Consider the following 14,454-nt stretch of genomic DNA (forward strand, 5'->3'; position numbering starts at 1 on the left):
CACAGAGGGCACGAGAGAGGAAGGGGGAGCTCCTGCTGCGGGCACCGGGAAGAGCCCCGGGCTTCCTGAGGGCTGACAGCCAGTGTTGAGCAGGATGGGGTTAGGTTAGGCGAGAAGAGCTTCCTGGAGGAGGCAGAGGAGGCAGCGGCGTGCAGAGCACGTGTGCACACAGAGCTGGAGCCGGACGCGGAGGGGACAGGGGCACGTACCTGTGCAGGGGTGAGGGGCTGCCGGGGGTGGGGGGCCTGGTGCAACCTGATGCTGCCCCTTCACAGGGCTCGCCCCGAGCTCAGCACGGATGGGATCTTTGTAGCTCACTTTGCAGGCTAACCAAACAGTCTGTGGCATTAAAATGTTTGGGAACAATTGGCCGTATTCTGCGGCGACTCCCCCACACCTTGCTGGGAGGCGTGTGGCCGCGTGGGTGATCACACGTGCTCATGCTTCAGTGAGTTCACGGTCAGCGGAAGGTCGTCATCCAGGGCCAGCTTCTCTGGCCCCTCGCAGACTGGGGAGCCGGTGCCCTCCGTGCTCGCTGCTGTGGTCACCTGGGGACAGCACCCCCACCCCCCACCCCCCAGGGGTCCTTACTCAGCATTCCTTGACACTGTTTTTTCTGTCCACTTGGCTTTCAATTCTTGCCTTCTGTCTTTTCTGGAATTAGGTGTGTGTCCTAAAACCCCACAGCTCTTCTGTTATTGAGAGCAGCTCAAAGTCATTTTGGGAAGGAGTCGGATATAAATGTGCACGAGGAGAATCTTTACGATGCCTCCACATTCCCCCAACGTTGGGCCAGGGAAAATCGGCTGGAATCAGCCAGGAATGTCGCCTTACAACTCCTTGGCTCATCGTGACTGCTACCCCGTACGCGTGTTTCATTCAGGAAACACTGATGGAGCCCTGCGTGTGGGCCTCGGCACCGTGAGAAGCATGGCCGGCCCGCCGCTGGGGCCCTGGCCTCGGGAAGCTGTGGGCGCTCTCCGCTAAGGGGAGGGGGGCGGCTGCGGTCTTGGGCGGACAGAAACCCTCGTAAAGTGAGCAGAGAAGTGTGCTAGTTTGCTCTGACAACACAGAGACGCACAGAAAACAGTCCTACGGGGTGCACACGAGCTGCCGTCCCCGTGGACTGTTCAGACCCCGAACCCCGACGTCCCCCTGGCCTGGAAGCTTCCAGTGGCTCGCTGCACGCGGTGTGTGTATGTGTGTGTGGGGAGGGGACCCGCAGTTACCATGTCCTTTGACTAAAGAGCCTGGGCTTTGCAGAGCCTGGAAAAGGCGAACTTCCCAGTGAGATGAGGAAAATGCCGTTTTCTGAGAACCTTTGGGCAGGTGGGAAGGAAACACGAAGATGAAAACCCCATTCGAGAGCTGCCTTGCCCTCCAGCAAGCAGGGCGGCGAGGGTGGAAATCAGCTTATGAACATATTAACCGCCAAGCGAGGTTCGGGCTGTGGAGCCGAGGTGTGTAAATCAGGCGCTCGCGGCGGGCTGGTCCCTGCCTCCCACGCACAAAAGCTTCCCTGTCCCCTTGCCCTGTTGGTTCATTCGGCTGAGCGTCAGTGACACGTTAGGGACGGCTGCCAAAGAACGAGATTTGTCCACAAATGGGATGATCGCTAATTGGTGGTGGTTTTCTCCTCCATGACCACATGGTGGTCTGTGGCTGCCCAGGGATGAGTTCTGTTGGAGTGGTCGGAGCTCCAGGCAACCAGTCCCGAGTGCTGGTAGGACTCCACCGCCACCCACCCGGGAGAAGGGCCAGTGGGGGCCCCGCCACGTCGCACTGATGTCCCATTCTGGCAGGGCATGGACCCAGCAGCACCAGGAACAGCTGACCATGAGTGTAGGTCGGCGTCTGGCAGTGGCCTCGAGCACCCGAATTCCATCAGATGCCAAATCAGCGAGTGAGTTTCCTCTGGTCTGCAGAGATGGCATCAGGTGCCCCCCACCACGGCTGTCAGATCGGGGGATGAAGCAAGGGCAGCTGGAGGGCAGGCGGGGGAGAGCAGCTCAGGACAGCAGAAGTGCCACCCCCAGAGGGCCCAACCGTGCAAGAAGCCCTTCCTTCCCGTGGCCTTTCAACCACACCGAATTCACGCCATTCCCATGCCCAGTCCTGCCTTCCAGGACGTGGGACTGGAGAGGTTTTGCATCAACGGTATTTACTGGGAAACACGGTGAAGTCTGGGGGAGCCCCGTCCTTCCCCGTAGCACACAGGTGGTGGCTGGCACAGGGGAGCAGGGAAGGGTATCCGACGGAGGAGGCTCACTCTCAAAACCATACCTGACGTGAGGCTGTAGGTCAACCCGGGGAGGCTGTTCCCAGTCCACCATAGTCCCGAGGGATGCGGGAAGGGCCTCTGCGCTTTCACCGGCCCGGGGGGGTCACTGGAGGTCTCCCTCGCTCCCTGGGCACGGGGAGCCGCCCGGCGCGTGGTCAGCCTCCGCTCACTCTGGCGGGCTCCCGGGCACGAGGAATGCCCGCGCTCCTTGAAGGGCGCCAGCCTCGTGGTGTCCCGGCGGCTGGCACCCCTCTTGCCCAGAATCCAGAACAGATGCGGGTCAGCGCGTCTGGAGGCAGCTAAACGCCAGGTGAGTGACACCGTACGATGTTGAAGCGGCGCAGCCGAGGTTGCCGGCGTCCTCGATCGCAGCAGCTAGCAGGTGCGAGCCCATGTCAGCGAGGCAACCTTGCGTGTCGGGCCGTGCTGCTGCCGAGGCTGGATCCCTCCCGGGCCCCTCGCGGCGGCGCGAAGGAGCGCTTCTGCTCTGTCGCGCTCCAGCCGCCCTGGCGACGTCCGGGCACAGAGCGGAAGGCGGGGCCGCTTTGTTATCTGGTCTCCACACGCGTCTCCGGGTTCGTAGGCTGCCTCACGGACGGGGGGCGGCTAACGAGGTTTGTACCTTGTCAAGGGTTTTATGACTGAACCATCTGGAACTCTTGGACATTTTCAAAGTAACACAGTTGGCGTGAATTTAGAGGTGGAAAGGTGGGGGTCATCTTCTCCCTTGAATCCGCCAGTCCCGGGATAGGGATAGAACTTCGGGATTCCAGAAGACGCCGTCGTCCCGGACGAGGGGCTGGGGACCGAGACTCATCCTCTGTCTCTTGCTCTGGCTGTCTGTCTGTCTCGCTCACACACACGGCGCGAGTTAGCTTCAAAGTTAAAGGACGCAGTCCCGGGAACCCTGGGTGGCTCAGTTGGTTAAGCAGCTGCCTTCGGCTCAGGTCATGATCCCAGCGTCCTAGGATCGAGTCCCTGCTTCTTTCTCCCTCTGCCTCTGCCTGCCTCTCTGTCTGCCTGTGCTCACTCTCCCCCCCCCCTCTCTGATAAATAAATAAAATCTTAAAAAAAATATGAGTAAAGCTTATTTAAAAAAAAAAGGACGAAGTCCCCACAAGACCTCTCACTTCAGGTGCTTCAGCTGCAAACTTGGGGTTCCCCAAGACTACCCTCAGGTTGGCTTAATTCTCTAGAAGGAGTCACGGAATGCCCCGAGGGCTCTCCCAAGGAAAGGACAGGGAAAGGACACAGACTGACCTCAGCCCAAGGAAGAGACGCATCCGCAGACTCCTGGCAAGTGCCCAGCGTGTGTTCTCCTTGTCCCTCCCGCGGGGTCAGGACCTGTCACCGTCAGCATTGCTCTGTGACAACACACAGGAAGGATTGCTTCCAGGAAGCCCTCCCGAGCCTCACTGCCCCACAGGCTCATGCGTCAGGGCTGCCTCACGGAGCTGTGGTCAGTGAGCGATCACTGATCATTGACTGGTTGGTCGCTGGCGTTGCTGGTCTCAGTCTCCCGGTGATGGGCACCTGGGACCCGAAGCCCCACCCTACATCTCAGGGCTGGTGTCTCCGCACAGCCAGCCCTACGCTGAGCCCACCGCTCTGCGTCTCCCTGTTGGGTTGCCCAGGGCGACCCAAGGCCTCCAGGAAAGCAGGACATTGTAGAGGGGGCTGTCCAGAAGTGGGGGACAAAGACCAGATGAAAAGCCCCCTCCCCACGGAGAAGATGAACTAGAGTGTCCCGGTGGGTCTGTAACCCCCACTCCCCTCACCATAGGCTGGTTGGACCTTTCTTATCTCTTTTCTCTCGATTTCTGCTGAATTCCCCGGAACTAATACCCATTGTGTGCACCTGATTACAAAGGGGGAAGGTTTTATAGAACATTTTTCCTCTCAGGAAAATGAGAGGCACCCTGCCTTTTTCTTGGTGAGAGAGAAATGTTCTTTTGAATAATTTTTTAATTTGCTAAAAATTTTTGATTCTGTTGCTGTGAGGACGCAATCTTCCAGCGGAGAGGCACACAGATAACGATGTTTTAATATTTGCTCGGCTCCGTGGTGAGGCCAGCGAAAGCCCAGGGGCTGCCAGACCGCCGTGAGCCGTACCACAGCTCCCACCAGCTCGCTGACAGGATGGCGCACGGGTCCCCGGGCCGCGGGGGAGGCACAGCCCTGCCGGGACCCAAGTGAGGCTCTTCTGCCCACCCAGCCCACAGCGACGCCCCTTATGCCCCCCCGGAGGCCAGCGGTCTCCACCAGCTGCAAACTGATTTTCTCTGTGTCCAAAGGGAAGATGTTGTCCTCGCCGTTCGCTTACTGCCTGGAGTTTTAAACAGCGACGTGGTCAGTAAACCTTTGTTGGTTCCGTGCCCAGTAGCACCTGAGCTGGCGGTCACGTGACGTGGCCCAGGGCATTGTGCTGTGTCAGATGGTGACGTTTTTAGCTCAAGAGTCTCCATGGGGGCTTTCCCCAGCTTTTTAAACTTTGCAGTGTCGGACGCGTCCAGCTTTCTGATAAAGCTGCTGCTGAGGCCTGGCGGTCCGGGCCCGGACATGCATTACCTCTCAAGCCTTCTGACTTGGGCAGCTCTCCTGCCGTGGGACCCCAGCTCTGCACCGTCAGCCACCCCAACTACTGGCCAGCACGGGGGTGGTCACCGTTGTAGAGGAAGGGGTGTCCACCCGCAAAGGTGGCTAATGCAGAGGTGGGGTGTGCTGGGACAAAGCTGGGCCCCTAGCAGGTCCCCGGTGACTGGGGATGGAATAACCAAGTCGGGTGACCCTGGGGACGCTGGGCGTCTGAGCCCCACGCTGATGTGCGAGTACACACGGGCTGCGAGGGCAGTTCCGTCGTGCCTGGTGCGGTTCCAGACTTCCTCCGTGCAGCGGCTCGTTTGATTTTCGGAGCACCCTAGAGATGGGGCTCTCTCCCTGCACCATCGACACCTGCGGAGATGGAGGCATGAGGAGGCGAGGTCACGGGCCCGAGACCCCATTGCAAGGAGGGGGTAGCGTCCGGTTCTGGATTAGATATCCTGCCCCTGCCGGGACTTGCCCACCACGTGGGGAGCTGCAGGGGAGCGGCCCCCTGTCCCCCAGGGAGGGGAAGTGCCTTGTGTCGTGCTCTGGCTGAGGAGAGGGCGGCTGGCTGGGAGAATCGTCCCTGCCGGCCGGGCAGAGGCTGGTGTCCGGTCCCGACAGCAGGGGGCAGGATGAGACCGGGAACGGCCGCCGCCAGAGCCGCTCCTGTGGGGAGGAGGCTGGGGAGGAGGGCGGCAGGTGCAGGGCCGGGAAAGTGGCTCCGTCCCTGATGACCTTCGGAACCCGGCGGGCCAGGGTCCAGTGCAGGGAAAGTTCCTCCTGGGTTCCCGGCACCCCGGCGGATGCGGGGCGTGATGTCAGCGTGTTGACCTGGAATCATGCACAGGGGGCAGCGGTGCTCAGGGCAGGTTCACGGCCTTGGAGCTCAGCTCCGGTGCCTGCCTCCAGCAGGGTCCGCCCTTCCCCCCCCACCTGCACAGCCGCCCTGTGGGCCTGGGGGCCACGCTGATCTGATCCTCCCGGAGGCTCCTGGGGGCCTTCTGTGCTCGGAGTCCGTGGAGTTGGCTCACCCTGCCCTCCCCCACACTCTGCCGCCCCCAGCCCAGTCCCGCTGTGAGGCTCTTCTGGGGGGTGGTGGGGGTCACTGCGGGGCACCATGCGAGGAGTCCCCCTCTGCCCCCCCGCCCCATGCCCACAGGGCCTCTGCCACTCAGACTCAGAGGGCAGAGCCAGGACCTGAGACCCAGGTCAGGGTTGCGGACTTTCCCTCTCCGCGCTCCCCGCCCCGCGGTGCCTTCTGGAAAACCTCTCTTCCTCGGCTCTGACGAGTGTGACGGAGGCAGGGATGTGCTGGCCCAAACCGCTCGGTCAGGAAGGAACACACGAGGCCCAGCGTGGTGGAGGTGCAGGGGCCGTGGGCTGGCCTGCTCCTGGGGGGCTGTGGGTCCCCCTGCACGCAGGGCTGAGTTCTGTCTGTGTGGCTTCCGTCTCTGCCGGCCACTCCAGCGGCTACGCCCTCCCTTCTACTCCCGCCCCTTTCCTTCCGGTCCTGCATCTCAGACCGCGCTCCTCCCTCAGCTCCTCTCCGGGGCACACGGCCACCCCCCAGCTCAGCGGGAGGAGGGGGTCCAGCAGCCGCGGCCCCGTGCAGCCGTGCCCCTCAGGCCCCCCGGAGAGGCCAGCCTTGACTGAAGGTGGACAGTCCCCACAGGCACTCCGCCTTGGGGGTTCCCAGGCCCCCTCCCCCTGGGATACACACCTGGCAACTTTATCCCAAATCTCCAGTTAACCAAGGCCAAGAGACGGGGCAGGACCTGAGCACCCACACCTGCTGTCAGACCAGCGGGCACAGGGGTCACCCGGGGCCGTGGGCATCTCTTTGCCAGAACCCAGAGGCCTATCAGAGGCACAGGGTTCCTCTGGGTTGTGGTCCTGAGCTGCTGCCAGGACCCACATGGGGACCAAGAGGGAGCCTGTGCCCCTCGTGTTTCTGCGACAGTCTGTCTGGTGGTGAGTGGAGCCAGAGCGGAGGTGAGATGTGGAGGTCTGCCTCTGGCCTGCCGTCCGGGGCCCGCTGCTGGCCGTGGGGTCAGGGTGGCCCTCTCTTGTGACTCCACCCGCTGTCGGACTATTTTGGGACCTCCAGTGACCCGAGAGGAGCTCGGGAGTGGGGCTGAGGAGTAGACGTCTGGCACAAGCTTCTTTCTGTCCCGGCCACACTCCCAGCTCTAGACCCCACGGCCCCCGTGAGCAGCACCTGTAAGCAACACGGCCTTTGGTGCCCGGGAGCCGCCGGCCCTGCGGGTGTGGACGGAGGCCAAGCAGAGGGGACTCAGTGCTCCGGACACGGCTCCGAAATTCACTCCCCTCACAGGTGAACCAGCACAGACGCCTCTCCCCAGGGTTGCCCAGCACTCAGCGTCCAGCTCTTGCCGGTCAGGCTTCTGACCCCGAGGAAGGGAGACGGGACAGTCGTGTCAGGGTCGAGAGCGGTGCACAGAAAGCGGGCGGCCTGGTCTGGGGCCTCGATGGAACAGGCTTGGGACAGAATATGGTTCATTTAACACGCATGGATGGTGCGTCCATTCTGGGCCGGGTTGTGGGGTCAACAGTGGACGTGAGCGGCTCGCAGGGCCTGCCCTGGGAAGGAGAGGGTCTGGCCGGGGGGATGGACATCAATATCGACAGGCAGCTAAGCGGACTGCACAGCGCGCTTGGCCCCCCTAAGGGCGATGGGGGCGGCCGCGGTCAGACGGGGACAGGTAGGAGGTCGGCGGTGCGGGAAGGCGCTGGGCGTTCACAGCGTGTGGTGCATCGGAAGCCAGGAGTCTGGGTCGGAGCATGAGGGGCTGGTGAGCCCGCCACGGACGTGTGAGGACTGGGGAGACCATGGCCCCGTGGGGTTCCTGAGCTGTCTGGCCTCTGAGGGTGGCTCTGAGGCCCAGAGGCAGCCATCCTACTGGGCACCCCACCCCCACCGTCCTACCACTGGGATATACAACCGGTTCCCGACTGTGGCCCAGGACTGGCAAAGACCGACACGCGGGGCACGGTCTTAAGAACAGACATGGCTGTTTATTTCACGTGTTAGGTTGGCTGGGCCATGGTGCCCGGGTAATGAGTGAAGCCGACTGCCCTCCATGATGTGGTGGGCCTCGTCCAATCAGGTGAAGGTCTTGCCAGAACAAAAGACCCGAGTCTCCTAAGCAACAGGGAATTCTGTGGCAGACGGACTTGGGTCTGTGGACTCCTGGCCAGCTCACAGACCTGGGGTTTGCAGCTTCCCCAGCTGTGTGACCAGTTCCTTGAACCAAACCTCTCCCCACATGTACACCCGTCATTTTGATTTTGTTTCTTTGGAGAGCCCTGCTTGCTGCGCCAGGGCAGGGCACACTGGGCTTCTCTGCGACGGAAGCCTGGTCACGGAGGCGGCGCAGCCAGCAAAGGAGCGTCCCTCTGGACCCGGGGAGTCTGCTGGACCGAGGCCGTGCCCACTCACCCACACTGTCCCCAGGAAAGCCTTTCCTTTACGGCACGACACACCACGCATGCCCTCTGCCCCCCAGCGCTATTCTGCCCGGTGCCCCAGCCCCTGTTCTCCCCAGCTTCCGCCCCTGGCCTGACCGACATGCTCCTGTTCTGTGGTGCTTCCGAAGACCTCCAGAAAGGGAAGGAAGAGAGAGCCTGACTGCCGTTCTGAAGCGTCCCTTGGCCTCTGTGCGTGCTGGGCCCTCCACCGCGTGTCTCCCTCCTCCCTGGTCCCGTACCTCCCCAGTCCCTCCCCGGTCCCGTGCAGCCCCCGAGAGGCATGGACTCCCTCCATTCCCCAGAATTCGGACTCCTTTACCTCTGCCACGCCAACCGGGGGGCTGGGGCGTCTCTTGTCCCCTCGCTGGGCCCTCCCACGAAGGCTGGAATCTGCCTCTGGCAGATGGAGTTGGCCAGTGTGCGTCCTGCGGGAGCAACTCAGCCAGAGCCGTGGCTCTCGGGGGGGCCCTGGCGGCCACATGTGGAGGGGCTCAGACACGGCATCTTTGCTGGGCTTGGCCAGCCCCCCGCAGAACCTGTGTGCGGCCCCTCTTGGGGCCGGCCTCTCCTGGCCTCGGCTCCGGGGACCCTGGCCCCCCCCGCTGCTGCTTCTCCCCACTCCCCTGCCTCGGGACCTTCACTCCCAGCCACTCCCCACCCCACATTCCCAGAAGGCGTAATTCCCACGAGAAACTGCCGGATGGTACTTCTGCTTTCTTGACCGGCCCCACGGGCTCGCAGAGAAAGCCCTCGGCGGAGGTGAGGCCTCCTCGTGCGGAGAGGGCGCTGGCCCGGGCGGGGCATCTCGTCGTTCTGTAAACCTGTCCAGGCTCACGGGGCGCTCTGGCCGTCGTCTCTGCATCATGGGGAGGCCTGGGCGTCTGGGGGGGGGGTCGCCACTACCTGCTCCTGACATTCCTTCCGGGGGACAGATGTCCCTCCATGGAAAGCTCGGGCCTCCTGCCCTTGCTCTGTCCCTCCCCAGCGGAGCGGACCTCCTGGGGAGAGGGGTCAGCCCTTGGCCCGCCTTTGCGGGTATGCAGACAGAAGAGGACTGGCCATGAGCCGAAGGCACTGGGTCCCCTCCCTCGTTCCTCTCTGCCCAGACTGTGGGGGGCGGGGGGCAGGGGGCCTGCTGGGCTCCTCCACAAAGCTGTGCCCCAGCCCTTCGGGACCACGGTGAGATTTTGCTTCTCCGCACACTGGCTCGTCCGTCTGATTTGGTGTTCAGTTCAGAGCTTGGGCGGGAAGAGGAGTGGTAGGGTCTGCCCATCCCCCTCGGAGACCTCCCCCCCGAGACCCCCTCCAAAAGCTGGATGACGGGGAGCGCTTCAAAATCGGCATTTTTAAGGCACCTCCTTGCTTTCTACATCGGTATCTCTTTTGTGCTAAGCAGAGAGCTGGGGTTGGAATCTGGGCTCTGCCACTTACTTACCGCGTGGCCTGGGGTCCTCGCAGTAAAGTGCAGATAAAAATGCCTTCTGCTGAGGCTCTTCTGAGACTCAAGGGAGACAGGGGGCGAGCCCGTGTTCCGCAGACGACAGCACGCCGGGTAGATGAACCCCGGGGCACGTAGTTCCCCATCCCAGGATGCGGGGACAGCGGGTCGGGCAGCCCGGCTGGGGTCGTCCCCGGAGGCTCTTGTGTGGACGGGGCGGCTGCTCTGGCACCGGGAGACCCCAGGCCACAAGCCACACATGACTGTGTGAGGAAGGAGCTGAGCGCACCTGTGGCGGGGACCCTTCTTCCGACACCTCGCACAGACATCTCCCTTTTGAGATGGGGGCCGGAGGTCATAAAACCCCGGCACCAAAGCCACAGCCCTTTGGATTTCAGGAATTCTAGGATCGACTAGAAGTGACCAGAGAGCACGGGCGGGGGGCAGTGGGCAGCACCCTCCGTGCTTCCTGGCAGCTATAAAACACTGCGGCCTGGGGCCTGACGACACGTGTGAATTATCTCGGGCAGATTCCCACCCATCTCAGGGAAGAGCTTAGCCCTGCAGCTAAATTGCTGTGTGAACTTGACCTTGCTACTTAACCCCTCTGCGTCTCAGGTCCTCCTCTGAAAGCAGGAGAGCACGGGTTAGGACACTGGGATTCAGGCGGTCCAGGGCTGAAGCCACCCCCATGGGCTCTGGCCCGGGAAGCAAGGGCAGATCCCAGAGCTGTGAGCCCCAGGCCTGGAGGCAGACTCTGGCTCTGCTCAGCTCCGAGGATCGTGCACGAGGACAGGGCTGCCAGCGTTCTGGAGGGGACCCTGGCCCTGGCTTTCTTCGTGCGGTTGCCTTGTGAAGGTCACACGGGAAGCCATCCGGATTACATTGCGCTCTTGGCCCGGGAGTGGGAGTCAGTGCTTAACCTCCTTTTGAGGAATAAGCAGAAGCGGAATCAGCTCGTGGGGGCATGGAAGCCTCCAGACCTGGTTGGTTCATGACATTCATGTGGCAGATTTCTTACGAAACTTCTGAGCTAATTCCAGGTAGCATTCGCATCCAAAAACACCCACTGCAAACGGCCGGGGTGGGGGGGGGTGATGTCGGATTGTGGCCACGCCGAGACCGCAGCCCTGCCGCGAGGCTGCTTAATAGGACTGGGACTTCTTTCTAGGATCCCCGCCCCAGGGACTCGCCAAAGAGGAGGGAAAGGGCCGCTGGGACAGAAGCGTGGCGCCTGCGGGATCCTGAGCCTTAGCGGCAGCACGCCCCCGGTTGCCTCCCGCCCGCCTCTGGACCCCCGTCAGGCGACTCACCAGCGACAAAGGGCTCCCCCTCTGCAGGGCTATTTGTGGCTTCGTGGCTCACGCAGGGCTCCTCCTCATTCAGAGGAAGCCTTTGTGTGCCAGGAAGGCCCGCGTGCAGGGCAGCTCCTCCTGCCATTGACTCCAAGCCCACAGACATCAGCTGCTTTGGCAGGGACAGTCTTTTTCCTTTACCAAATAGGGCTTAAAAGTCATCTGTGTCGAGACACCCCGCTTCCCAACAGTGACAGCGGATGGCTAGGGTCTTTCCTGCTCTGGAAAAGATGCTCTGTGAGCGGGCAGGGACAGGGAGTGGGGGCTGGGCTTATCTGCAGACCCCCATGTCCTCTGCCACTTTAGCTTGCGAGCAAGGTGGCCGGCTGGGACACCAAGAAGCAGGGGTAAGTCACCCCCGGGGACGGTGTACCTGCTTAAATTCCAGGGACGTTTCAATCAGCGGGTAGAACTGTTGGAGAAAGATCCACTTCCACTCACTGAAACGAGCTGCCGTCCGCCCGGGGGGAAGGAGACAGACACCGACTGTCCCGTCCCAGTGGTGCTTCTGACCATGCAGGAGCAGCTCCCCCGTCCCTCCCTCCTGGGACTGCTCCGCGGTCTTCCCAGCCTGCTGCCTGGGGCTGTCCTGGTTCCCCGTGAGTCAGGTGGGCTGGGAGACGTCTGTGGTCAGAGACTGACAGGAACCTGCGTGCCAGCCACTCTGCCCCTGTTCCCTGGAGTTGGCCGGCGGGCATTTCTTCCTGTCCATGTTTGTAGGGTCGGGGGTGACGGTGGGTAGTGATGTGTCAAGGGCCTTGGGGATGGCAACCAGGCCTGACCTCCACTTTAGAGACCGCGGACGCCGGATTAGGACAGATCCTCCTGGATCAGGTGTCCCCAACAGGAAAGTGAGGCCTCTCGGACAGCGGCGATGGACGGGGATGGGGCCGCAGGGACTTTCTGGGCTGACAGAGGAGACCAGTGCTCTCTGCTCTCGGGCGCTGGTGGCGTGGGTGGATAGCGTCGCCCCACTCTGCCCTGAACACCGAAAATTCATTTCCGTGTGTGGATCGCGCATCAGCCGACAGCTTTCCAGGGTGCCAGCCAGGACTTCCTTTGTTTCATCCACATGCGGTGGGGTGGGGACAACGGAGACACCTGTGGTGGCTCCTGGGAAGGGACGTGCCAGGACGGGGTGATCGTCGTCACAGGCTAGCTGCTGCCTCTTCCGAGCCTTCCCATGAAGCAGAATGCATTCTGTCCCTTTTTAAAAACAGTACTTATTTATTTATGTGAGAAAAAGAGCAGGAGTCGTGGTCGTGGCTGGGGGGAGGGGCAGAGGGAGAAGCAGGCTCCCCACTGAGCAGGGAGCCCGATGCGGGACTCGACCCCAGGACCCCGAGATCATGACCTGAGCCGGAGGCAGACGCTTCACCGACTGAGCCCCCGGGGTGCCCCTGCCCTCTCTCTTCAGTGGGAAAGGGGCACGTGTGTGCGTTAATGTCCACCCGAGGCTTCACGTGCTGCCTGCAGACTTAGGGCCTCCCCCCGCCCAGCAGCTCAGGCTTGGGTATGCCGTTATTGTGGGGTATTACCTGGATGGATGGTGACCTGTCCACCACCCACCTGCCCCCAGTGGAAAGTTCTGTGAGGCCAGGGACCAAGCCGGCTTTTCTCATCCCCGACACTTAGCACCCAGCGCAGTGCCAGACACAGGCGACTCTTTGGAAATATCCGTGGAATGATTTAAGGGTTGTGAGGACGGGGATGGAGATGATGGTAATTGTAATATCAATTAGAGTAGTTAACTTTAAAAACCTTTTCATTGTAGGGGTGGTGCCTGGGTGGCTCAGTCAGTTACACGTCTGACTCTTTTTTTTTTTTTTTTTAAAGATTTTATTTATTCATTTGACAGAGAGACAGTGAGAGAGGGAACATAAGCAGGGGTGGTGGGAGAGGGGGAAGCTGGCTTCCCGCTGCGCAGAGAGCCCAGTCGGGGGCTCGATCCCAGGGCCTTGCGACCATGACTGGAGCCGAAGGCAGACGCTCCAAGGCTGAGCCACACAGGCGTCTGACTCTTGATTTCGGCTGAGGTCATGATCTCAGGTGGTGAGACGGAGCCCTGTCCCGTGTCGGACTCTGCACTCAGCATGGAGTCTGTGAGATTCTCTCCCTTTCCCTCTGCCCCTCCTTGCCCACCTCCCCCAAACCGTTTTCATTGTAAAACAAAGCACCTGTACAGAAAACTAGTTTTCTACAGCCCTGACGTGCCAACCCGTGTCAACAAATGGAATGTGGTTTAGTCTTACCCATTATTTTAAAGCTGACCTATCTCCGTGCCTCTTGTAACAGACGGGCTCCACATCTGTCCCTGGCTTTCCCTTACACTTTGTCTGTGAAGGACTGGGGCCCCTGAGCTGGGGAGTGACCACACTCTGGGTTCGCTGACTGCGTCCTCATGGTGTGCTTTGTCATGTTCCTCCGTCCTTGGGACTTCCTGGCGAGTGACTGCTAAACCCGGAGGCACAGTTGGACTCCGGTGCCGTCCCTTTGGCGTGGTGCCAGGTTCTTTCATCTGGAGGTTTCACTCTGGTATGATGTTCCTGGCTATAGGGGGCAGAAGCCCCCGCTCCCCCCAAACGGAGATGCTCGAGTCCAAACCCTGGTGCCTGTGAATGTGAGCTTATTTGCAGATGGCATCAGGTTATGGTGAGGCCAGCAGGGTTAGGGAGGGTCCTCATCCAGTGACTGCTGTCCTTACAAGAAGAGGGAGCTCGGAATACGGACCTCCTTCTCCCCAGTGACGGGTCGGGGTTTGGGCCCCATCGCTCAACATCACCTGGCGTGGGTGAAGGGGTTGGCTTGGCTAGGGGGTGGTGGGGGAAGACCCCACCGTGCGCCTGGCAGTGACAGCAGCGTCCCGGCTGAGCTGTGTCCCAGAGGAAGAGCCCGGACACAGTGCCTCCCCACACACCTAGCTTTTTATCGTGCACGCGAGGGAAATTGGCTGTGTCTGGAAACACCGGCTGCCCCGTGACCCTGAGGACCCTGCCTGAGGACCCTGGCCCTGTGGGTCCATGGGGAGCCGCAGCTGGAAGCAGACTGTTGGCCACGAGGAGGGGGAGCCTCTGTCCCAGCCCACCTGGGGTCCAGACAGGTCAGGGTCACTTGTGGACGTGGCACCCCACATCCCTCCATGGTGGAGGGGCGGTAAGGCCCTCTCAGAGTTGGAGGGTGAAGAGAAAGCCCGAGGTCATTACGGACACACAGACAGCTCCTGCTGAGCCGTGCACCGACTTCCCCGGTGGGCCTGTGTGAGCTTTGCCGTCCCCGGGGTTTTGCCAGAGAGACTGGCCTTAGGA

This window comes from Mustela nivalis, assembly GCF_964662115.1.
Source record: "Mustela nivalis genome assembly, chromosome: 10".
In the NCBI taxonomy this organism is placed as follows: Eukaryota; Metazoa; Chordata; class Mammalia; order Carnivora; family Mustelidae; genus Mustela; species Mustela nivalis.